At 37.1% G+C, this 27,386-nt stretch overlaps 1 pseudogene; it reads left to right on the forward strand.

The window, feature by feature from the left end:
- Positions 1-19,458: 19,458 nt before the first annotated feature.
- LOC134757983 (uncharacterized) lies at positions 19,459-26,989 on the forward strand (annotated as a pseudogene).
- Positions 26,990-27,386: the final 397 nt, after the last annotated feature.

Consider the following 27,386-nt stretch of genomic DNA (forward strand, 5'->3'; position numbering starts at 1 on the left):
ACAAATATTATAGAGTACAAGAAAAACTTCTAAGGCACCTAAAGAAAATTAGACTTTGTCCCTGGCCCTGTTAGGGAGGTAAGGCATAAACATGAGTTAAGCAATCAGAAAAAGTGTGCCCAATATCATTAAACCATAGGAATCTTAACTGAAAATAAAGACTAATACAGAAAACAAAAATACCTGGAAGTGAAGAAAGGAGGGTTGACTGGTGTGGCAGAAGTGGTGTGGAATTGAATCCCTATGCAGAAAGTGGATTCCAGCTGGTTCTTGAAGAATGGATACAATTTGTACATTTGGAGATAAAAGGAGAGCATATTTACTTCATGGGGGGATAAAACGTTCCAGAAACTATTTTGGTTAGAGAACTAGAGAATTGGAATGAACTAGAAATAAGATTTGTACAACCATCTCTCAACCAAAAAAAGGGTCCAGGTACACTGACATGAGCTGAAGTTTTCCCAGATTGAGCCCTGAAGGAAGAAAGATATGACCTATGACTGAAACACAGAATCAAGGGATGTCTCAAAAAATAGCACCAAGAACAAAAACTAATAAAAGTTAAAGAGACCAGCCCAGAAGTGACCAACCATGTACTTTGGACATGGTTTTCTGGGCTGGTCTCTTTGGAGAGCAGAATTTAGATGGGCATGCAATAGGCAGAAGTTAGGGATTCTCCAATGTGTTTATATATATATATATAGCAAGGAATGCAACTATAGAGACTGTCACCTCATCTGTGGCTGGAGATGGAGCTGCTAAGGCTATCATGCAGATTCCAATACAAATTTGGAATGCTAGTTTGGGACCAAATTATCAGGAATTGTAAATTTTAGACTGGGGACAGTCATAAATTTTAATTTACTCTGGAGGCAGTGATGATCTCCTGGAAGTTGGGGTAGAACTAACTGATGTAAGAAAACAATAAATTTAGAAAGATGACATAGGAGGTTGTTTGTGTATCCCAAGGTAAGTGGTGATAAGGATATTACCCAGAAATTTAGAAATGAGAATAGAAAAAATGAAAAAGATATGGGGCATTGAGAAAAAAAAGAGTTGTTAAGATTCAGTGATTATTTGGCTTCCAAAAGTGAGATCAATAACATGAATTGAGTCAAAGGCAATTCTAAGGACTTGAGAATAGTAACTGGGAGAATATTCTGGGAGAACTGATGGGGGACAGGGAGTGTCAAGATTACAGTTCTTTCAGTTGGCAGGTGTGGAAAGTAAAGCATAAAGATTAAGTTATTTACTAAATTTAACTAATCAAGAATTTGTAGCCAACTAAGTTTCTTAGGCCTCACTATTTTATAAAGGTAAAATGAATCTATATTTATTAACAAGTGTCCATTTTTTATTATGATTGGCTCAAGCATTTTATTTTATTTTTCATGCAAATTGACACAGCATTTTCTGTTTGAGTCAGCATGAATTAGTTAAGCTTGACTCTAATGATTTTGACCTGGTTTCTTGGGAACAGATGCTATTTTACTTCGTGTAGTATCTTTGGAGCTAGCTACCAGGATGGGAACGATCTTTTTGAAACCAAAGTTCACGCACCATTGAAATTTCTTCAGGTTACAGGCCAGTTGTGGTCTATCACAACTTCGAAACTTTTGTAGAGGAAGAAGAGAAAGAGGCATTAGGAAAAGATACAGCAAGGCAGTTGCCAAGGAGGTAAGAGATAGGAGAAGAGACAATAAAATAAGATTTGAGAACAGTGCTTCTTAGACTTTAATGTGTATACGAATCACTTGAGGGATTTTTTTTGAAAGGCAAACTTTGATTCAGTAGTTCTGTGGAAAGGCCCCACAGTCTGCTATTCTAACATGCTCTCGGGAGATGCTAATGCTGTTGATCCCTGGACCACATTTTGAGTAGCTAGGTGCTAGCAATCAAAGGAGAGGATTTTAAACTGAAAAAGGTTTCTGTGCTGCATTCTTTCACATTGCATTTTCAAACCCGCTGTCCACCCTTTTCCACCTTGCAGTATGTCCAGGAGGTTGCCCTTTATGGAGTATAAGAGTGGGATTCTTTGCTCTGGCTTCCTGTTGGTTTTGGGCATTACATAAGAGGCATCAGCAGAAACTGGAAAGAGAAATGTGATTGAGGACTTGGTATTTACAGTTAGTTTCACTCTACCAGGACATATGAATTCCTAAAATTCACCACAGTGTGTAAAATAATGCCATTAAAACCACAGAGTTATGGGAAGATGATATTAGGAGCACAACATTCAAAAACTTTGTCAGTGACACACATACACACAAAGATGGGAGCCTAATAAAAGCTGCAGAACAGTTTTGTACTTGTTAAATGCTTAAGAATACTCATAAATATGACAATAAATATGGTACTTTACCTTGAAGAGCACCTGAAATATGCTTGTGGGTATTAGAAAGGTTGCAGATTGTGAGGTACTATGAAATGGTAGAAAAAAATGTCATCTGAAACTGGAAGAAAATTTGTAATACCAGATGTGAATGGATGTGGATCATAACACACTCAATGAACTGAGGTAGTGGGGAGATATTTGAGGTGAATGTATGTGTGTGTTTTGTGTATTCCTACCAAGTGTGGTTCAATTCTGCAATTTTGTCTGTTCACCTAGTATTTCCTATATGTGAATTCGTGCATAAGAAAACATCAAATTTGGTTATATTCAAATTATTTTGCAACATATCAACAGCATTGGAACAAATCTGCACTTAAGAGCTGTGATGCTCGTTGCTCCAGCACCCTACTTAGAGACATGACTCTTGTAGTATCCTCTCCTATAGCTACAGAAATTACTCCTAAGTTGTGACAACCACCATTCATTCACCTTGCCCTTCTGACCCAGGGGTTGTAACAGCTCCCTGCTATTTCTAACTTTGGATGATTTCATGGTTGACTCTTAGTTTCATTTAATCTTGTTCACATCTTTGTAAATAGTTCCTTTAATGCATGCCCATCAATTGCCTATGCTGTTTGAGTTTGCCACATGGGTCTTTCCAGTCCCCAGACAATGTTCAAATGTGATTAGTGATGTAAAGAGATCAAGTAGAATTAGGGCTTGGTATCAGCCTTTGAATTTAATTATTATTGATGTCAACTAATTGATATTTTAATGCACTGGTTCGACACACCGTGGCCAGCCAGACCCATTATAAAAAGTAAGTTAGATCAAGCCATCCCCTTTCTCAAAACCTTATGATGGCTTCGTTTTGGTCTTAGAGTAAAACCAGTGGTACTTTCAATGGCTTAGAAGACTCCACATAGCCTGGTTTCTTGCTGCATCTCTGAATTCACCACATTTCAGGATCAATCATTTATTTTTCTCCCTTTGTTCCAATAACACTGGCCTTCTTGTGGTCTTTGAACATGCCAGGTGGGCTTCTGCCTCAGGTCCTTTGTGTTGGGTCTTCCTCTTGTCTGGAACATACTCTCCAATATATTTGCATGGTTAAGTCTTTCCTTTTCAAGTATTTATTTAAATGTTATTCTTTCAATGAAATTTATTTTGATCTCCCATTTAGAATTGCAACTCAGTCCCCACAGCATATTGGCCCTCTTAACAAGCTCTATTTTTGTTTCCCACAGCACTGCCATGTTTTAACATGCTGTGTTATTTATTTACTTGTTTTTTAAATCTTTTTTGACTTTCAATACTAACTAGAATAAAATTTCTCGGGGGGCTGAAAATTTGGGGTCTAGTTTTTAAATAGGTATTTCCCAAATTATGAATGAACTGTCAAATGTGTGAAGATGCCACTACTGATGCAACATGTGCTTTGGGTTTTCTTTTCAATAATGTAGACAGGTGTTTGTGGATGTATCTTAACTGAACACATTTGAAGGCTGTTTTCTGAATGAAGAGTACAATTTGTAACCAAGAACGCATTTTCTAAGTATGAAGGTACCTGACTTTTCTGACTGGATCAGACTATTCATTCACTGAAAAACTAAGTGATATTGTCCAAATTAAAATATTTTCAAGTTATAAAGATATTACTTTAATGAAAAGTTCGGGGGGGGGGGGGCGCTACCAAATTACCACAGGCCCTTGGAAATCATCCCAGAAGTCTAATGCCTGACCCATCTAGGAATCTTCTTAACATCATCGCTGAAGCTAATCATCCAGTCACAGCTTGAAAACATTTCAGGTTCTGGTTTACATTTTATTAGGTTTTAATTAGAAGTCATTGTTTGAATGAAAAAAAGTGTTCCTGTTCAATAGCTCCATGCAGGCACTATGGCAATAACATAGCACAATTTCTTCCATTAAAAACAGGACTTTTTGTGTTTGAGGTTCATTTCTATAAAGCTCTGAAACCTGGAAATTCTCCCTTGCAGTCTAAGCCACACTTAGCCTTATTTTTTGTCAGAACACAAATAGAATCTTGTCCACTTTTCAATATTTATCTGTATTTTGCTAGAAAGAGTTTGGTTTTACATTCTTATAATTATTACTAGCATCATAAGTTCTGAAGTTACTTAAGGCTCACAAATGAATGAATGACTTCTAATGATACAAATGAATTACATTTCATAGTTTGAAAGTTTAAAAAATGTGCCTTTGTTTTTCTCTCAACATTCTTAGCTTCAGCTAGGATAGATAAATTCTCCAAGGATTGGAGCTTTCATACATTTACACATGTAAATAATGAGGGTTCATAAGAGATCCAGAAAATCTCTTTTCTTGTATTTCTAAGAATAATTTTTATTGAACTTTCAGGACTAGTTTAAGACACATTTTATTAAGTTGAAGTCACTGAGTTAGGTATAAGATAAGGTTACTCTTTTTATTATGATGCAACTAATTCTAAAAAATATTTAAATTAGGGATCTATTTTACTGTTCTTAATTGGATGGCTCAAAACAAAGATAAAACTTTAATTCATACATTTAAAACAGATTTTGCGAATGGCAGTTATGTAAATTCTTACAGAACATTAGTACAATGACATCTAAATCATAATATATATTCAATTAGTTTTTCATTTATTCAGTGTTTATAGAGCACTAATTATGTGAAAGTATTGTAGTAAAATGACAAACAAGACTGGCACTTTATACTACATTTCATGTTTTCATATTGGAAGACACATTAGCCCTAAAATTGGTAAATGACAGGCTTTGGGCAACTGAATTACAGTTTTTCTTCCTTATAATGAAAATCCTCCTTATATAGATGTCCAAAAATAAATGCTATTCTCTAGTTGGTTACAGTATATTCATTTATGTCACACTGACTAAGAAGCTTGACACTTGAAAAAAAGGAATCTTACAGTTCTGTATTCCTGAAGTGCCTAACTGAAGTGTTAGGCAAGGAGTGGAAACTGAATAAATGTGTTGAGTGATGTAAAATAATTCATGTAATCATGTGTATGTTTAGTGACAAGCTGATGAAACATCTGTTAAGTTGAATTTTTGTTTATGCAGATATTTAGTTGCTCTTTATACATACTCTTAAGTTGGAAAAGTCTTTACTATAATCATATAAACACTAAGTATAGACCAAATTAGACATAACTCTTATCAAGTTTTTGCAAAAGTTTAACGTGGGAAAATTCTGAACTAGGAATTATTTTTCTTCAGAGATTGTTTTCTCTTTCAGGAAAATCAAATACCCAGACATGATAGGAAATCACTGCAGAATACAGAAGAAAAACAAAACAACAACAACAAAAACTCCACAATATCAATAAATCCAGTGACAATATTTTTAGACATTTACACTGAAAAAGAACAGAACAGTCATTGTACAGTTTCACCAGATAAAGAATGAGCATAAAAGTGGCATGCAATAAAATAATTTAGTATCTTCCTAGCTGCTGGCCTACAGTGAGGCTTGCAGATGGGAAGGTGCACTCTGAGGAAGGCATTGATGGTACCAGCATCAAGTGCAGATCAACAGAGATTCACTTCCTCTGCCAATTCTCTATTCTTGTGTAAAAAGAGAAAACATACCTGAATGGGTGCAACATCTGTTGAACTGTTTTTAATGTGCCAAAGTAGAATGGGATTTTCAGTTTAAGAAACAGGGTTTAAAAAAGAAGTAAGGAGAAAAATGTGGTGCAAAATTATGAAAGAAAATATTTATGTAAAGAAATCTTCATGAGAAATAATATGAATATCCCACTGAAGATAGATTGACAGGCAGCTTGATGGCATAGCTGATTGAAACAGACAAGAGATTCTGGATTTAAAAAATACAGTGACAATTAAATGCAACAGAAATTGGTTCAGTTGGGCTTTAGGGAAAACATAATTTTTTTGTCACACACATTTCTGCTGCTTGATGATTTATGGGGAGAGAGTGGCATTGAAGAAAAGGAGGGTATCAGCCAAACTGTCTGAGGTGAGGAAGATCTCATATAATGTTGCAGTCACAGAAAGGTGTCAGGTAGCTGACCAAGGGTGGTGACTTCCCATTCCCAAAAGTCAAGGAGGATTTAACATCAAGCACGAAGGCTCACTACAGAGAAATAAGAGCAAAGAACATCAATGATGTGAGTATAAGAAGCCTAGCGAGGAAGACAACTGCCATAATTTATGGGCTAATCTGAATATCTGTCTATCTGTCTGTCATCTATCTATCTATCTACCTATCTATCTATCTATCTCAGACTAGGATATTAATCAAACGTATTTATGTTCAATATTGAATATTGAATGTGGATTATTACCAATCAATAATTCCTTGGCTTCCTATCAATTCTATCGGTTAGGATTCTCCTGCCTCAGCCTCGAGTAGCTAGGACTACCACACCCAGGTAATTTTTAAAATTTTTTGTAGAGTTAGGGTCTCACTATGTCTCCCAGTCTTGGCTTGATCTTCTGGCATCACAAGAGCCTCTTGCCTTGGCCTCTCAAAATGCTAGAATTACTGGCATGAACTACCATACCTGGCCTATTATTGTTAAATTTTGATTTTAGCCTGGGCGCGGTGGCTCATGCCTGTAATCCCAGCACTTTGGGAGGCCGAGGCGGGTGGATCACGAGGTCAGGAGATCGAGACCATCCTGGCTAACACGGTGAAACCCCGTCTCTACTAAAAATACAAAAAATTAGCCGGGCATGGTGGCGGGCGCCTGTAGTCCCAGCTACTCAGGAGGCTGAGGCAGGAGAATGGCGTGAACCCAGGAGGCGGAGGTTGCAGTGAGCCGAGATCATGCCACTGCACTCCAGCCTGGATGACAAAGCGAGACTCCGTCTCAAAAAAAAAAAAAAAATTTTGATTTTAAAATGGAGAATATATAAATATTTATCATTAAGCAATTGGTCAAATTATAATTTATCTCTTCAAGATAACATATAAACTATTATATGCAACTATATGAAAGATAAGAATAAGATAAGTACTTATGTGGAATTACTTCAAAGACAAGTAATAAAAAGGTAGGTTTAGAACAATAAAAATGCTAATATGTGTATATATTATGCTATTATACACACACACAGATATGTATGTTTGCCTACATGAAGGATACTTCTAGAAAATGTACTTGGAGAAATTATTTGAGTGGTGAGTGGCTGAGAGACTGAGGTAGAAGGAAATTACTTTTTATTGTACACATTTTGTATTTCTTAAATTTTGTAGCATGCATATATTGTAGAATGAGAACGACAAATACAGGTAGCACTTTGCATTGTTCAGACATACATAAATCACAGTTACCAGTTAGTTAAATAGTGTATGTCCCTCAAAAACATGGTTAAAATTTCAATTGTCATAGTATATTAACTGCAAGTAATTGCATAAGGTACAAACTTGGCTGCTAGCTCTTCAGTTCACAAATCAAAATGCAAATAAAAGATGATGTTCATCATGATATATGACCAACCACATCACTTCTTCCAAAATTGGATGATTAATAGTTACTGCACTACTGTTATTTGGTTCACTCACAAACAGCAAAGTGTTTTGTTGTATTTGTCTCTAGTTGATGAAACCATGTGGCATTTTATAGAAATGGATAAAGAGGAAATTGGCTAACACAGATGAATGTGCAGCAAAGAAACCAAAGTGAAAATATTGAAATGTGAGGATAATGTAAATGGAGTTATAGAAGAAATAGCTGATGTGAAAATGTTGATGAGGCCATCGTTGGAAACACTAGATATACAGCTGGAGCAAAGCAAGAGGTGAACTTACCAACATAATAGGGAAAGTGGTCATGATTAAAGGATAAATATGTTCCAGAAGAATTGACACTGGCAATAACAACTTCACATTAAAGCCACACTTAGAGATGCTTCATGACATGGAAAGCACAAAGCATAAAATTTTGGAAGCTGATTCAAAGTTGGAAAGGAATATGACAATTTGCCAAGGCATAACAAAGATGCTTGATTCATACGAAGAATTATAAACGAGAGGAAGGCAAGCACTGTTTTGAACAATTCTCGCTAAGTTTTTACAAGATAAGAAATCATGTTTCTAATGTTTTAAATTACTGTGTATTAAATACACATTGGGTTCACTATTTTTTATTTCCCTATACATTTATAACTAATAGGAAAAGAGTTTTTGATGTTTTGATAAAGATTTTTAAAGGCCACAGACAATTGCAATTTTTCTCATTGATAAGATGGTTTGCACAGTTTCAGCTTGCATGATCATTTTTATGATGCCACACGACTGTGTGAAGCAAGGGCTACTTATACAATATTTTAAAGAAACAAAAAGAAATTTAAGATGTATTAAATTTATAAGTAATTCCTAAAAATTATATAAAATCATCTTTGTTCTTCTTGCTTTTCTGTGAGCAAGTTAATCAAAATAACACCAGAAATGGAAATTAATTTCTGTTTGAAAATTTAAAACATTTATAAGGGAGATAATGAGATAAAAATGTTTGGTGTCTGCTCTGCTTTTAACTCAGGCCAACTCATCAACATACCTTGTGACTGATTATTGATTAAAATGAGCCCTTTGCACTCTAATATTATTGATGGTTTTCACTCTGTCCCACCTTTCTCTCATTCTTTGTTTTGTTCCCATGACAACTTTTTTTTTCTGCTAATGTTCTTGAAAGCTCGCTCCAGCCTCTTTGGGATCTCTGGTATACAGTATCTCAAGTCCAATACCTGGTTACCTGGTTTAATGCCTTCCATTTACCAGTTATGCGTATTAATTTTTTCGTACCAGACTTCTTTCTTCTGCATCACCTCTCTCCCAACTTCCAGGCCCATCCAAGAATTGGCCGAAAGAAAAGCATAGTGATTTGGGTGCCTCAATAATACAAAATAACTGGCTTAGAAAGGATAGAAGGTTTCTTTTTTTAATCTCTAATGAAAATCTGAGTTTGTAAATGGTCCAAGGTAATCGTGCAGTTTTGCTTCATGAGGCTGTACAGCTACTCAATTTGTCCTTTTTGTTCTTCAGATAATCCTAGGGAAATGTCCATGTACATATGGTTGAAGTAAGTGCAAAGCTAGCCACATGCCTATTTCCAGTTTACAGAATGGAGAAAGGAGGAAGTGAAGCAACTTCCTTCTCTGGTCATGCCTCAGAAGTTGCGCACATCACTTACAAGCACACCCCACTGGCCAGACCTAGTTGTCAAAGAGCGTGAGTAGTTTCTAGCTTTACGGCCATTTGTGGTGAGGGTAGTTCTAATTCATGAAGGAAGAAGGAGAAAATGGAAATTCAGGGACAATAATCAGTCTCTGCCACCATTTTCAATATCCTAATTAGTATATCTCAATATACCTCATTCTTAACATCCACGTTCAGGTGTATGCTGGCTTGTCAGGTTCTGACTCTGCAGCCTTTGTCCATGAAGACAGCAGATACTTGGTTGGTAGATTTTTATCCATGCTGCCATTCTGTATCTAAGTGGAGCATTTAGGCCATTTACATTCAATGTTAGTGTTGAGATGTGAGGTGCTGTTTTATTCATTGTGCTAGTTGTTGCCTGAATACCTTGCTTTTTATTTTTTTCTTCGTATTATTGTTCTATAGGCCCTGTGAGATTTACGCTTTAAGGTGGTTATATTTTGTTGTATTTCAAGGTTTTGTTTCAAGATTTGGAACTCCTTTCACCAATTCTTATAGTGCTGGCTTGGTAGTGGCAAATTCTCTGAGAATTTGTCTGAAAGATTTTATCTCTCCTTCATTTACGAAGCCTAGTTTCACTGGATACAAAACTCTTGGCTGATAATTGTTGTGTTTGAGGAGGCGAAAGATAGGACCCCAATCCCTTCTGGTTGCAGGGTTTCTGCTGAGAAATTTGCTGTTAATCTAATAGGTTTTCCTTTATAGGTTATCAAGTGATTTTTGTCTCACAGCTCTTAAGATTCTTTCCTTCATCTTGACTTTAGATAACCTGATGACTATGTGCCTGGGTGATGATCTTTTAGCAATGAATTTCCCAGGTGTTCTCTGAGCTTCTTGTATTTTGATATCTAGGTCTCTAGCGAGGCCAGGGAAATTTTCTTTAATTATTCCCTCAAATATGTTTTCCAAACTTTTAGATTTCTCTTCTTCCTCAAGAAAACAAATTATTCTTAGGTCTGGCCATTTAACATAGTACCCAATTTTTTTGAGAGTTTTTTTTTTTTTTAAGATTCTTTTGTTTTTGTCTTTCTATGATTGGGTTAACTCAAAAGCCTTGTTTTTGAACTCTGAAGTTCTTTCTTCTACTTGTTTGATTCTATTGTTGAAACTTTCCAGTGGATTTGTATTTCTTTAAGTGTGTCTTTCATTTCCAGAAGTTGTGATGGTTTTTTTCTTTATGATATCTATTTCTCTGGAGCAGTTTTCACCCAATACATTCACGTATTTTTTTTTTCTTTTTTAAAGTTACCTTTCACCTTTCTCTGGTATCTCCTTGAGTAGCTTAATAATCAACCTTCTGAATTCTATATCTTGCAATTCAGATATTTCTTCTCAGTTTGATACATTGCTGGGGAGCTAAAGTGGTCTTTTGGGGGTCTTTATAGAACCTTCCTTTGTCATATTAACAAAATTACTTTTCTGATTCTTTCTCATTTAGGTAGACTATGTCAGTGGAAAATCTGTAACTCAAGGCTGCTGTTCAGATTCTTTTGTCCCACGGGTAGTCCCTTGATGTGGTGCACTCTTTCCCCTAGGGATAGGGCTTCCTGTGAGCCAGATTGCAGTGATGGTTGTTGCTCTTCTAGATCTAGCCACCTAACAGGGTTACCAGGCTCCGAGCTGGTGCTGGGGAATGTCTACTAAATTAAATGTAATTTAATCCATCTTCAGGTCTCCCAGCCATGGATACCAGCACCTGCTCTGGTGGAGGTGGCAGGGGAGTGAAGTGAACTCTCTGAGAGTCCTTGATTGTAGATATGTTTAGTGTGCTGGCTTTCTTGAATGCTGGTTATGTTAGCAGTGAAGTTGTCATGTGGACAGATTCAGGGCCACCAGTTAGCCAGGATGTTGCAGGCAGTGGAATTAGCTGTTGTTTTCTCCTTCCTTGGAGCAGGGTTATTCTGTCATGAGTTGCTGTCATGTCCTGAGTTGGTTGGCCTCCAGTCAGGAGGTGGCACTTTTTTTTGAGAGAGAGAGAGTCTCTCTCTATTGCCAGGCTGGAGTGCAGTGGTGCCATTTCGGCTCACTGCAACCTCTGCCTCCTGGGTTTAAATGATTCTCCTGCCTCAGCCTCCTGAGTAACTGGGACTACAGGTGTGTGTCACCACACTCAGCTAATTTTTGTATTTTTAGTAGAGATGGGGTTTCACAATGTTGGCCAGGATGGTCTTGATCTCTTGACCTTGTGATCCACCCCACCCTGGCTTCCCAAAGTGCTGGGATTACGGGCGTGAGCCACCATGCCTGGCCAAGGTGGCACTTTTAAGGGAGCACTAGCTGTAATAGTGGAAGGGGGATATAAGCTGCCCCAAGTTGGCCAGGATAAGTATTTGGGTTTCTCAGGCAATGGGTGGGGTCATAAAGCTCCCAAGAGTTTATGTCTTTTGTGATTGGCTACTAGAGCAGGTAGAGAAATACCATCAGGTAAGGGCAGGGTTAGGCAGGTCTGAACTTAGAAACTCCTTGGGCAGACCTTTCTGTAGCCACTGTGTGGCATGGAGGCATAGTTCTCAGGCCAATGAGGTTCCAGAGGGGATTATGGCTGCCTCTGTCCCCAGGGAATTGGGGAAAAGCCAGTAGCAATGGGCCTCACCCAGCTCCCATGCAGTTGGTGAGGCTGGTCTTGCTCCTGCCATGCCCCACTAACAGAGCCGAGTTTATATCCAGGCAGCCTGTGTGCAGGACTAAAACCTAGCCCCAGGCTATAAGTTTTCCTGCTGAGAAAGCAAACATGGCTTTCAGGCCATTCCCCTTCCTGTCTGCCCACACTGTCTGCCACTACTCTTGCTCTTCTTTCTGGAGCAGTTCCCATTCACCCCCAAATTATGCTCAAAAGAGTTTTACCCAGTCAAAATTATTACAAAGTTCGGCTGGAAGTTTCTTTCACCTTGTGACCCCTCCCAAACTGCACCAGTTGCCTTTTCCAAGTGCCCCCATGAGACTTAGTCAGGGATGGCTTCCCTGGGCTTGAGCTGGAGAATGGCTGTGCCTACAAGGCTTCTTCCACTGCTGCTTCTAGTTTTATATTTTATTCTAAATTCATTTCAGCTCTGGGTAAGGTTAAATCCTTCTCCTGTAATCTGGATTTTTGGGTTTCCAGGGGGGACATGTGTTCAGAGGCAGGATTTCCCCCTCTCGCACTTTGGGAACTCGCAGTTTTTTGCTTGTCTCATGGGATTTGCAGTGGCTTGCTGCTTTTTTATTTAAAGAATCTGTGAATTATTAGTTTTCCTGGTATGCTCCTGCAGTGGTTCCTGGAGCAAAAGTGCACAGTATGGGTCTCCACACACTGTTCCATCCATCCAAATGGAAGTTGCATGTCAGCTCTGCATCAATCTACCAAGTTCCCAAGTCTCAACATTGCTTCGTTTTTTGTTTTTTTTGTTGTTTTTTTTTTCATTCTTTTGTCTCCTCTGGCAGTGCATTTTCAAATAACCTGTCTTCAAGCTCAACAATTATTTCCCCTGCTTGATCAGTTCCACTGTTAAGAGACTCTGATGCATCCTTCAGTATACTGATTGCATTTTTGAACTCTAGACTTTCGGCTTGATTTTTAATTCAATCTCTTTGTTAAATGTGTCTGATAGAATTTTGAATTCTTTCTTTGTGTTATTTTTAATTTCACTGAGTTTTCTCAAAACAGCTATTTTGAGTTCTCTGTCTGAAAGGTCACATATCTCTGTTTCTCTGGGTTGGTCCTTGGTGCCTTATTCAGTTCATTTAGTAAAGTCTTGTTTTTCTGGATGGTCTTGATGCTTGCAGATGTTTTCTGGTGTCAGGGCATTGAAGAGTTAGGTATTGTGGTATTCACAGTCTTGGCTTGTTTGTACCCATCCGTCTTTGGAAGGCTTTCCAGGTACTCAAAGGGACTTGGATGTTGTGATTATTGCGGTTTTTGGTCACTGCAGCCATATCTGCATTAGGGAGCACCCCAAGCCCAGTAATGCTATGGCTGTTTCAGATCTATAGAGGTATCACCTTTGTGGTCTTAAATAAGATCATAAAAAATTATCTGGATTACCAAAAAGAGAATCTTGTTCTATTCCCTTACTTTCTCCCAGACAAAGGGAGTCTCTCTCTCTCTTTCTGTATTGAGCTATCTGGAGCTGGGGGAGGGGTGACACAAGCACCCAAGTGGCCACTGTCACTGGGACTGTGCTGGGTCAGGCCTGAAGCCAGCACAACACTGGATCTTGACCAAGTCCTGCTGTAACCACTATCTGACTACTGCCCATGTTTGCTCAAGGATCTAAGGCTCTAAAATTAGCAGGTGACAAAGTCAGCCAGCCTTATGTCCGTCCCTTCAAGGTGACAAGTTCTCCCAGGTCGTAGAAAGCCCCAGAAATGCCCGCCAGGAGCCAGGGCCTGGAGTCAGAAACCTTAGGAATCTACCTGGTGCTCTATTCTACTGCAGATGAGCTGACACTCAAACCACAAAACGAAGTTCTTCCTACTCTTCCTTGCTCTTTCCACAGACAGAGAAGTTTCTCTCCATGGCCACACCACCATAGGATCATGGGGGCTACTGCCAGGCCACCACTGATGTTCACTCAAAGGCCATGGTTGTTTTAGTCAGCTTATGGTGAATGCTGCCAGGCCTGGGACTCACCCTTCAGGAAATTGGGCTCCCTTCTAGCCCAGGTCAGGTCCAAAAATGTCATCCAAGAGCCAAGTCCTTAAATCAGAGACCGCACAAGCCCACTTTATGTTCTACCCCACTCTGTCAGAGCTGGTACCTATGGTAGAAGACAAAAACACTTTTTACTTATGCAGAAAGAGTCTCTCATTATAGCCACTACATATGGAAATATGATGGGTCACACTTGTAGATAGCATGTTTCAGATTCTTGTTCACGGCCCATGGCATGTACTACCTGGCTACTGTGGCTGATAATTCAAGGACCAGGGGCTTTTTAGTCAGTAGGTGACGACTCCTACCAGGACTGGGTCCTTCCCTTTAAGGTAGTGGGTTCTCTTCTGGCCCAGGGTGTGCTAGGAATTTCATCCAGATCTAGGGCCTGAAATGCAGTCTCACGACTCTCTCTGGTATCCTATTTTACTGTGGCTGAGACGGTATCCAAGTCGCAAGTGGAACTTCTCTTTACTCTTCTCTCTCTCTTCTCCCCCAGTGGAAGGAAGAATTCTCTTTCAGAGCTGTGAGTTGTGCTGCCTGGGGTTGGGGGAAGGTTGGGACGAGCATTCCGTTGGCCCCTCCAGCTGGTGTCTCACTAGGTCATGTGCCCCTCAAGTCCACTGGCTCAAAGCCCAGCACAGCATTACAGCTTGCCTAGCAGTTGCAGTCCTTGTGGCCTAGACTGACTTTCTAGTTTATTTAGGATCCCAGAACAGCTTAGCCCAAGGTAGTGAGGCTTGCTGGAACTCAAATTCATAGAGCTAGGATGGATGACTCCCCTCTGGCTAGGGCTGGCCTAAATGCTCCTTTTGTGGGTGTTTATTGAGTTCTACCCAGTATTATTTTTGCTGTGACAGGGGAGCACTGAGTTCCAATGTGAAGTTCCACAATCACTTCGCTTCCCTCCCTCAAGTGCACAGATACTCTGTGCCACATGGCTGCTGCAGGGTGATGGGGAGGGTGGCATCAGAAATTTAAGACTGTCTTTTCTCTCCTTCATTCTTTCAGTGAACAAAGTTAAAACCAGATACTGTTATCATTCACCTGATTTTTGGTTTAGATGAAGACTTTTTTTCTGTAGATAGTTGTTAATTTGGTGTTCCTCTGGGGAAGACATTCAGTGGCGGCTACTTTTTGGACATCTTGTTCTGCCTCCTTCTTCTTCAATTTATCTTACCAGTGTTTTATAATAATTTTCCTTCTCAAGTCTGTCACTTCTTTGGTTAAATCAATCCCTGGGTAGTTTATATTATTTTTAACTATTGTAAATAGGATTGCTCTCATGACATCCTTTTCAGGTATTTCATTGTTGGTTTATATAAATGCCACTGATTTTGTAAGTTGATTTGGCATCCTGCAACTTACTGAATTTATCAGTTCAAAGAGTTTCTTGGTAGAGTCTTTAGGTTTTTCTAAATATGAGATTATGTCATCTGTGAAAAAGGCTAATTTGACTTCTTTCTTTCCAATTTGGATGCCTTTTCCTTTTTTTCTTTTTATTGCCCAATTGCAAAATGTTTGGTAGAATGCAGAGGTGAAGCCACCAGGTTCTGGGCTTTTCTTTGATGGAAATTTTTTTTTTTATTACAGCTTTGATCTTATTACTCAGTATTGGTTTGTTGAGGTTTTGTATTTCTTCATGGTTCAATCTTGGGAAATTATATATACCTAGGAATTTATCAGTTTTTTTCTAAGTTCTCCAATTTGTTTAAGTTTATGGTAATAGGCTCTAATGATTCTTTATATTTCTGTGTTCTCAGTTGTTAGGTCTGCATTTTCATTTCTGATTTTATTTATTTGTATCTTTTCTCTTTTTTTCTTAGTCTAGCTGAAGATTTATTGATTTTGTGTAAGTTTTCAAAAAACCGACTTTTCATTTAATCTGTATTTTTATTACCATTTTATTTCTGCTCTAATCTTCATTACGATTTTATCCTTCTACTAATTTTGTGTTTGGTTTGTTCCTGCTTTTCTAGTTCCTTGAGGTGTTTCAGTAGGTTGCTTATTCCAGGTCTTTTTACTTTTTTGATATAGGTGTTTATTGCAATAAACTTGCATTTTCATATTACCTTTGATGTATCCCACAGATTTTGGTATGTTGTGTTTCCATTTTCATTCATGTTAAGAAATTTTAAAATTTTCTTCTTAATTTCATTTTTGCCCATTGGTTATTCAGGAGCATATTGTTTAATTTCCATGTGTTTGTGTGGTTTCTGAAGTTTTACTGGTTATTGAGTTCTAGTTTTATTTCACTTTGGTCAGAAAAGGCACTATATATGATTTCTATTTTTTTAAATCTGTTTAAATTTCTATTTTTTTAATCTCATTTTGTGGATTAAAACATGATCTATTCTGAAGAATGTTCCATGTGCTGATGAAGAGAATGTGTGTTCTGCAGCAGCTAAGTGAAATGTTCTGTAAATGTCAGTTGGTCCTATTAGATCTAGTGTGTAATTTAATGCCAATGTTTCTTTGTTCATTATCTGTCTGGATAATCTGTCTATTAGGGAGAGTGAGATGTTGAAATTCCTTACTATTATTGGATTGCAGCCTATCTCTCCCTTTAAGTTTATTAATGTTTGCTTTATATGCTTGGTATTCTATGCATAGTTATAATTGTTACATCATTTTCCTGAGTTCATTCGTTTATCATTAAATTGTGACCTTCTTGGTCTCATTTTTGCAGTTCTGATTTGTAGTCTCGTCATTTGATATAAGTATAGTTACTCCTGCTTTTTTGGGTTTCCATTTTCATAGAATATCTTTTTCCACCCCTTTACTTTCAGTCTATGTGTGTCTTTATAAGTAGAGTTGGTTTCTTGTAGGCAGCACAAAGTTAGGTCTTATTTGTTTGTTTTAATCCATTCAGCCACTCTATGCCTTTTAATTGGAGAATAAGTCCATTTACTTTCATTGCCATTATGATAAGTAAGGAATTACTACTGCCATATTGTTGCTTGTTTTCTGGGTTGTTTTATTTCTTCTCTCTTCCTTTCTTACTGTCTTCTTTTGTGGTTAAGTGATTTTTCTCTGACAGTATGTTTTAATTCATTGCTTTTCATTTTTAATGAATCCATTGTAGATTTTTGCATTGTGGTTATCATGAGGATTACAAAAAACATCATATAGATATAACAAGTTATCTTAAGCAGATAACAACTTATCTTAGCTCAAAAGAAAAAAATGGAAACAAAGAAAGAAAAAAAAGGAAAACCTTTAACACTTTAACTGCATCCCTTCCTCATTTTGACTTTATGTTGTCTTAATTTACATACTTTAATTTTGCCTATCTCCTAACAGATGGGTGTAGCTGTGACTGTTTTTGATAGATTTGTTTTTTGGGCTTCATACTAGAATTATGACTGGATTGAATGCCACAATTACAATATTAGAATATTTTGGCTTTATCTGTGTGCTTAATTTTGCCAACGGGTTTTATACCTTCGAATGTTTTATTTTGCATATTAGCACTTTTTTACTTTCAGAATGAAGAACTCCCTTTAGCATTTCTTGTAAAATGAGTCTGGTGGTGGTGAATTCTCTCAGCTTTTGTTTTTCTAAGAAAGATTTTATCTCTCCTTTTTTGAAGGATAGCTTTGCTGGAGACAGTATTCTTGGATGGCAGTTTTTTTTTTCTTTCAGCATTTTGAGAATGTTGTACCATTCCCTCATGACCTGTAATGATTTTTATTGTGTTTGTGGCCAGACGAATTGGAGCTCTTTTATATGTTATTTGCTTCTTTTCACTTGCTGCTTTTAGAATCCTCTCTTTGTCCTTACCTTTGAGTGTTTTACTATTAAATACCTTGAGGTGGTCTTATTTGGATTAAATCTCTTTGTTGTTTTCTGACCTTCCTGTACCTGAATATTTACCTCTCTTCCAAGTTTTGAAACTTTTTATTTTATTTTATTACATCTTTGAACAAGTTTTGTATCCTTTCCTTTTGCTCAACTCTATCTTGAACACAAATAATTCTTAGATTTGGTCTTTTGAGGTAATTTTCTATATCTCTTAGGAAATCTTCATTTTTTCATTGTTTTTCTCTCCTCTGAGCATTTTGAAATAACCTTTCTTTTATCTCACTGATTCTTTCCTCTGCTTGATACATTCTTCTATTGAGAGCCTCTAATGAGTTCTTAAGTTCAGCATATGTATTTAATTTCTTGATATGTTTCTGAATTGCTTTTCTGTGTTTAGAGATCACTGAGTTTCTTAAAACTGCTGTTTTTAATTCTTGATAAGAGTTTACATGTCACTGCTTTGTTAGTGTCGGTCACTAGTTCCTTGTTTTGTCCATTTGAGGAGGCCATGGTTCCTTGTTTGCTGTTTTTTGTGTGTGTGTGTGTGGAAGTACAGCTATGTCTTTGCATTGAAGGATTAGTTATTTATTCCAGTCTTCTGTGTCTGACTTGTTTTGATTTTGGGGGGATATATTTGCTTAAAGATTCTTCACATTTTGCCTGTTGATATTCATTTTTCTTTTATTTCCCCCACTAGGTGGCCACCTACTTTTTGGCACTAGATGGTGCCTTAAGCCCAGGCTTGATTTCGTTCTAGCAAATAGTCAAAGTGCCACCCATCCCAAACTGGGGAGATTCCAAAGGAGATATCCCAGAAGTGTGAGTAGGCTGATTAGGGGTCCATGCCCTGGAGACCTGTGTAACAAACCTCCTACTATATGGTGCTGCTGAACAGCCACTCTGTTTTGGCATCATCTTTGACTGAATTATAGCACACTGTTTCTGGAGCTAGGAATGACAGTCCCACCCTTTGTCTCTGGCTATCCTCAAGGATATTCTTCCCTCTAGATACTGCCAGTGTTTCCTGTGGGTTGAGGCATGAACGTATCTTCTGCCAGGGAAGCGGAAATGCTGCTTGGCCACCTCAATCTCACTTTTTCTAGTGTAGAAACTATGAATTGAAAGGAAATTGTCTCTGCACTTAGTGTCAGGTGGATTGCAGGAAGATTGTTGTGACAATGAAAGTCTGAGTCTCTTTCTGTTGGCTTGGAGTTTTTCCACTTCTCTGTGGTCTCAGGAACTGTCTTATCTTCATATTTGAGTTCTGGTATATTTCTGGTGATAATCTTAGCACTGCATAATTGTTTTCAGTTTTCTATGGAGGGTAGTAAAGCCAGCTTGCTCCTATACTGCCATTTTAGGACTTGAAGGTAGCACCTACTTTAGACAAAAGCTAACCAAAGGCAGAAGGAGTATTAAGATTTTTTTTAAACCATCACTAGGAACAAAAAGGATAATTTATTAATAAACAGGAACAATGCGTCACAAAGATATAAAGATCCTGAAAACTTACGTAATTTAAAACCTAACCTCAGGGTAAAAGATATATAATTAACAGAAATAGGAAGATCATGAATAAATTCTAAATCTTAATGGGTGATTTTAAAATACTTCTTTTTGACAACGAATGATAAAACAGACAAAAACAATTCTTGGGGATAATAAAAATTTAAAGAATATATTTAATAAGTTGGATTTGATGAATATGTAGAACCTTGCATTCATAGAAAATGTTCACTCATTTCCAGCACACATAGAGCACTTATCAAAATGACCACATAATATAAACTCAAATAAGTACGTGCAAAATTATAATTTTTCATTCTTTGTGTTATAACCTCAATGTAGTAAATTTGGAAAATGGAGAAAGAAGAAAATTGCAATGCCTATATTTTTGGAATGTAAAGCAAACAAAAACTCAGCACTTTGGTAAAAATTCCTAAACCAAAAAAATTATACTGTGAATTACAAATAATTATTGTAGGGAAAGAAAGGTTTTTTTGTCACCTATTAGAAGGTTCATAGTGAAGGCACATATAACAAAAGACAGATTAACAAGACATACATACAAACATATTTAATTACAAAGTTATATACAAATTTATTTAATGTAAATTTTATGTGATACAGGAGCCTTCATTAGAAAATGAAGACCCAAAGAAGTAGAAACCTGTGTATTTTTATGCTTAAGTCTGATGAAGAGTGAGCAGTCATGGAAGAATATGGTTGAACAAATGAAGTGTGATCTAATGGTAATAAATGAAGGGAACTTAGTAATGCCTATTTGTTCAGATTATTTTCTGTGCTCCATTGTCTTTAGAAATAAAGATGTTCCTTTCCTTTGGTTAGATAGTGGTCATCTTTCGTGTGAAGGTCTTATGCCCTACTTCAGGGAGAGGTTAGAAAATTCTTTCTAGGTTTTTTGGTCTGCTTCAGGGGAGGAGGGTGGGAGAAGGTCAGAGAGACCCTTTTACTTCTGCTGTTTTCTCAAAAATTTTTAGCTTAAAATAGTATCCTAAAATGCCATATCTATATTAGCATGTTCTGAGCCTGTCATTAGAATTAAATGACATGGGAAATAAAATACTTGTAAAATAAAAACATGACAATTTTTATATTTAAATTTATATATTAGAAAACACAAAGAGACACAATATTTAACCTACAAGCTTGGAAAATTAAAAATGATGAGGAGCTAAATCAGTAGAAGGAATGAGGTAAAAGAGATGTTAATAAAATATAAAAGAAAAGGAAAATGGAAAGGTTTTACAAAACCATCAAAAGATTTAAAACAGAATAGGCCTGGTAAGATTTATCAATGAAAAAAGAGAAAGAGCAAAACTGGACAATTTTAGGAAGGGAAAAAAGGACATGAACACAGATATTGTAGAAATTTTAAAAATCTCTACAGTGGCAAAAACATTTATGAAATGATCAATTTTCAAAGTAAATTTAAATTAAGAAAAATGATTTACAAAGAAAGGAAAAACCTACTGGACCTATAATCATTAAATAAATTGAATTAGTAGTTTAAAATGCAGTCAATTGTCATTATTTTTAGTAGTTATGGTTTAGTAAGGCACCACAAACATTGAATTAGCAAATACAAACCATTGTTCTAGTAGAAATAAAAGGATAGGTTTTGGTGAGCCTCTGGTCACATTTTTACCACCTGATCAATACTTATCTTGTTTTACATGTATTTCTGTTTAAAGACACTGTTATTTAATATATATTGTTGATTAATTAGCATCAAACTCAGAGCCAACAACACTGTAACATGTCTGGACTAAATACATTTTCTCCATTAAGCACATCACAGCCTTCTCATGCTTGGGAACACTAGATAGAACTTCAGTACTACACTTAGGGGTCATTTCAAGTACCAAAATCATCAACCAAAAGCACAAAAATGAGAAAAATGTGGCACTAAATAGACTACAAAAAGGACACTTGTTTACAGTGTGACAGCTAAAACATGAAGGCAGAGATTCACTTTGACCTCAGGTGGGACCACGTGTGTTGGGATACTCAAATTTTTCACTGCTCTGCGTATTTTTTTGAATACTGCAAAAACACTCTATGAGTATTGACTTGGGGATTATAAACAAGTTTTAGTGAGTAGGCAAATTCACAGATACATTATACAGTAATAAAAAATTAAATTATATATCTAAATAATTACATAGCTTAATTTCTATCCATAGGAAGATTCATAATTTTTAAAAATTGGTGAGCCTCTTTCTTTCTCTTTCTTTCTTTCTTTATTTCATTCATTCATTCTTTCTTTCTTTCTCTCTCTCTCTCTCTCTTTCTTTCTTTCTTTCTTTCTTGAAATGGGGTTTCACCATGTTGGCCAGGCTGGTCTTGAACTACTGACCTCAAGTAATCTGCCTGCCTCAGCCTCCCAAAGTGCTGGGATTACAGGCGTGAGCCACCGAGCCCAGCCAGTGATCCTTATCTTATAAAAATTATTTTAGAGAAAAGGAAAAATGGAAAAGTTTCCTAATACATAACCTTGATAATAAAACTAGAAAATAAAGAAAAATTGTAGGATAATTCACTTAATAACATACATGGCAAATTCTAAATAAAATATTAGCAAACCAAACCAGAAAATCATTCAAATTATCAAGTAGGTATGAAAAGATAGTTTAATTGTAGAATATAATAAAATGATTCTGAGAGATACAAAAAAAGAGATGTCTTTCCTGCTCTCTTGTGTTTACTCGGTACTGCACAGAATACTTCTGTGGCCAGATGTGTGGAAGATTTTCACCACACACCAAGCAAGTCTCCAATAGATACCAGTTGGGTGCCCTATAATTCAATTCAATTCTAACACTATCTGCCTGGAGATAGTGTCAGATCCCATAGATTAAGAGCTCAGTCTCAGAAGACTTTGCCACACTTTGGATGCCAATCACAAGCCTCACACTGCGACCCATGCTTCTGTTACATGTACGAGTCTGCAGCAACCTCAGTTCTTGCCTCCTCAGATGAAATAATTTGGGGAGCATAAGGCAGAAGGAGAGACCTGGCAGGAGTGAAAGTTTATTAAAAAGTTTTAGAGCAGGAATGAAAGGAAATAAAGTACACTTGGAAGAGGCCCAAGCAGGTGACTTGAGAGATCAAGTGCATGGCTTCACCTTTTAACTTGGGATTTTATACCTTGGCATATTTCCAGGGTCTAGTGTCCCTTCTCCCCTGATTCTTCCCTTGGGGTGGACTGTCCGCATGCACAGTCGCTAGCCAGTGCTTGGGAGGGGAAGCACATGCAGTGTGATTACTGGAGTTGTACACATGCTCACTTGAGGCATTCTTCCCTTACCAGCCGAATGCTTCTGGAAGGTCATACACAGTTAGACTCCATCATTTTGCCTCTTAGTGAACATGCTTGAGCCCACTTGCCCAACTCTTGAGATCTTTTCAGGAAGCTGCTGATCACCAGCTTCAGGGTTTTCTAGCTATTGAAAACTGCCTTTCCTTGGCTCTGGCTGCAACAGATTATTATTTTAGAGAGGCAGTTTAATAATTACCTGATCGTCATCTGATCGTTGCCTGACATTCCTGGTGTGTATGTGTGGGTTTCAGGGGGAGTCCTTTCCTGCTCTGCTCGTGTCTGACTAGCTATCAACTCTAACATTTCTGACCAACCACTCTAAGTTGGTGTTTTCACAATCCACTCTTTGGGTTTGATTATTGCTACAGCAGCTCACTGGATTCAGGGAAACACTTTACTTAAGTTTAACACTTTGCTAGTAAATGATACAGATGAACAGACAGATGGAGGAAAAGCAAAAAGCAAGGCATGTGGGAAAGGGAACAGAGCTTCCATGCCCTCTCCAGGCACTCCACCATCCAGGCACCTCATGTGTTCAGCAATCCAGAAACTCTCTAAATCCTATTCTTCTGAGTTTTTAGGGAAATTTCATTACATAGGCATGATTGATTACATCATTGGCCATTGGTGATCAACTCAACCTTGCAAGTGGGTGGGGGCCTGAAAGTTACAACCTTCTAATAAGGTGGTTGGTTCTCCTGGCAACCAGCCCCCATCCTGAGGCTATCCAGGAACCCCTAGCTACCAGTTATCTCATTAGCATGCAAAAAAGACAATAATCATGTTGGGAATTCTGTCTTTTCGAAGTTGTGTGCCAGGAAATAGGGATTAAGAACAAATATAAATATGCTATTATAAATCACAATATCATAATGGTTTCCCCTGTTAACAGACTAAAGAAGAAAGTCTATACCATCACCTCAACACTTTAGAGAAATAAATACTTTAGAGAAATAAATATAATAAAATAAAATACTTTAGAGAAATAAATACAAAAATATTTCATATGGAACCAAAAGAGCCCATATAGACAAGACAATACTAAGCAAAAAGAACAAAACTCAACACTTTTTTTAAAAAAACAAAACACAGCTCTGCCTTGCTGCCATAGATCAGTAGTTCTCAAGCTTTACATGCATCCAAATGATCTAGCAAACTTTTAAAAATACAGATTGCTTGGCCCCACCCCCAGCATTTTTGCCTCAGTAGATCTGGGAAGAGGTCAGAAATTCTCAATTTCTAACAAGTTCCCAATTGAAGCTGATGCTGCTGGTCCAGGGACTACATTTTGAGAATCACTATTATGAGAATTGCTGTTATGTAGGCCCAGTACTGACTTTTAAAGAGCAATCAGAATGTAAAATATCCACTTCTTAAAAATGTTAAGTAATCTAAATTAATCATATCTGACAGCAATATCAGACATGTGTATATACCTTAAAAATTTAGGGATGGATGTTTTGTGGTTTGTAATTTCCCTTCCCACTTACCTCTGCCTCAGTTTATATTGCTATTGAAGTTTTCCAGAACTATTGTCTCCTTCATATTTAACTACTGACTGTTTTATAATCATCAATATCATGTGTAATTGGTCCCACTTCAATTATTCTAGTAGGCTTCCAACAGAATTTTACCTGCTTTGAACCATGCACTGTTTTCATATAATGTGCTTTTTTTCTTCCTTTTAGAACAGAACATATAATAGCTTTTCAACAGAGAAAAAATTCTTTTGATGTAGATTTTTGCTCAATGGAATTAATGCGTCTTCATTTTTATTCAGAGTAGAAAAATGTTACATATTAGAAGTGGAAAATAATTCTATGTGCATATAGCTATGATTTTCAGTTATTTAGGTAGGAGATCATGAGCAAGAATACAAGCACGTTAAAATAAGGAAGGTTGATCAATGCATTAATTTTTTTTTAGAGATGGGGGGGTCTCACTATGTTTCCCAGGCTGGCCTTTAACTCCTGGGCTCAAGTGATTCCTCCACCTCAGCCCCCACAAATAGCTGGGACTGCAGGCATGTGCCACCACATCTGGATAATAATCTTTTTCCGAAGTTGAATATGAATAGATTTTATTGTATGTTCATTATTTTTCCATCTCTTTATTGTAGACTTGTTGTTCCTGGCATCCAGGAATAGCTTTTACCATTATATGTAGGGATTCTTTAGAGATATTATGGGTTTTATTCCAGACCAACAAAATAAAGCAAAATCACAATAAAGCAAATCACAGAGTTTTGGTATCCCAGTGCATATAAAAGTTATATTTACACTATAATGTAGTCTATTAAGCATGCAATAGCATTATTTCTGAAAAATGTGCATACCTAAATTAAAAGACTTTATTGATAAAAATTGCTATTGATCATCTGAGCCATCAGGGAGTCCTAATCTTTTTGATGGTGGAGGGTCTTGCCTCAATGTTGATGGTGTTGAATGGCTGCTGATGGATCAGGTTGCTAAACTTGAGGTGGCTATGGCAATTTCTTAAAATAACAGTGAAGTTTGCTGTATTGATTGACTCTTCTTTTCAGAAAAGATTTCTCTGTAGCATGTGACGCATTTGATAGCATTTTACCCACAGTGGAACTTCTTTCAAAATTCCATGTTTATGGAATATTCTAATTCCTTTGTTGTCATTTCAACAATGTTCAAAGCATCTTTACTAGGAGTAGATTCCATTTCAAGAATCCACTTTCTTTGCTCATCCATAAGAAGCAACTCCTCACTCATCCAAGTTTTATCATGAGGTTGCAGCAATTCATTCCCATCTTCAGGCTCCACTTTTAATTCCAGTTCTCTTGCTATTTTTACCAGATTTGCAGTTACTTCCTCCTTGAAAGTCTTGAACTTCTGAAAATAATCCATGAGGGTTTGAATCAACTTTTTACAAACTCTTTTTAAGGTTGATATTTTATCCTCCTTCCATGAATCACAAATGTTCTTATTGGCATCCAGAATGATGAATTCTTTCCAGAAGGTTTTCAATTTACTTTTTCCAGATCCATCAGACAAATCACTATCTATGGCACCCCCATAGTGTAATGAATTGTACTTCTTAAATAATGAGACTTGGCCAGAGGCAGTGGCTTATGCCTGTAATCCCAATACTTTGGAGGCCAAGGTAGGAGGATCACTTGAGCCAAGGAATTTGAGAACATCCTGGGCAACATAGTGAGACCCTGTTTATACAAAAATAATAAAATACAAAAAATAGTAAGGCTTGAAAGTTGAAATTACTTCGTGATCCGTGGGCTGCAAAACGGATATTGTGTGAGCAGACATGGAAACAACATTAACCTTGTGTACCCCCATCAGAGCTCTTAAGTGTCTGGGTGCATTGTCAATTAACAATAATATTTTGAAGGAATTTTTTTCTGAGCGTTAGGTCTCAGTAGTAGGCTTCACATATTCTGTTAACCATGCTGTAAACAAACGTGTTATCATTCAGGTTTTCTTATTCCATTTATACAGCACAAATAGAGTAGATTCAGCATAATTCTTAAAGGCCCTAGGCTTTTTGGAAGTTAACTGAGCATTGGCTTTGACTTAAAATCACCAGCTGCATTAGCCCCCAGCAAGAGAGTCAGTCTATCCTTTGAAGCTTTGAAGCCAAGCATTGACTTCTCCTCTCCAGCTATGAAAGTCCTAGATGGCATCTTTTTCCAATAGAAGTCAGTTTCATATATGTTGAAAGTCTGTTATTCAGTGTAGCCACCTTTATTAATGATCTTAGCTAGATCTTCTGGGTAACTTGCTGCAGCTTTTACATCACTACCTACTGCTTCACCTTGCACTTTTATGTTATGGAGATTGTTTCTCTTTTTAACCTCATGAACCAACCTCTACTAGTTTCCAATTTTTCTTCTGCAGCTTCCTCGCCCACTTCAGCCTGCATAGGATTGAAGAGAGTTAGGACCTTGCTCTGGATTAGGCTTTGGCTTAAGGGAATGTTGTGGCAGGTTTGATCTTCTCTTCATACCACTAAAACTTTCTCCATATCAGCAATAAAGTTGTTTTCCTTTTTTATCATTTGTGTGTTCACTGGCCTAACACTAAATTTCCTTTAAGAATTTTTCCTTTGCATTTGCAACTTAGTTAACTGGCACAAGAGGACTAGCTTTTGGCCTATCTCAGCTTTCAACATGACTTCTTGACTAAGCTTAATCATTTCTAGCTTTTGATTTAAAGTGAGACATGTGACTCTTTTTTTCACTTAAACACTTAGAGATCATTGTAGGGTTATTAATGGGCCTAATTTAAATATTGTTATATCTCATGGAATAGGGAGGCCCAAGAGAGAAAAAGAGGAAGGGAATGATCAGTGGAGGAATCAGAACACACACAACTTTTATCAGTTAAGTCTGCTCTCTCATAATGGTGCAATTTGTGGTGCTCCAAAACATAATAGTAACATCAAAATTCAATGATGGTAGACCACTGATTATAGACTACCATAACGATATAATCATTTTAAAAAGTTTAAAATATTGCAAGAATTACAAAATGGGATAAAGAAACACAAAGTGAATACATGGTTTTGAAAAAATGCCT

This window comes from Gorilla gorilla, chromosome 2, assembly GCF_029281585.2.
Source record: "Gorilla gorilla gorilla isolate KB3781 chromosome 2, NHGRI_mGorGor1-v2.1_pri, whole genome shotgun sequence".
Classification (NCBI taxonomy): Eukaryota; Metazoa; Chordata; class Mammalia; order Primates; family Hominidae; genus Gorilla; species Gorilla gorilla.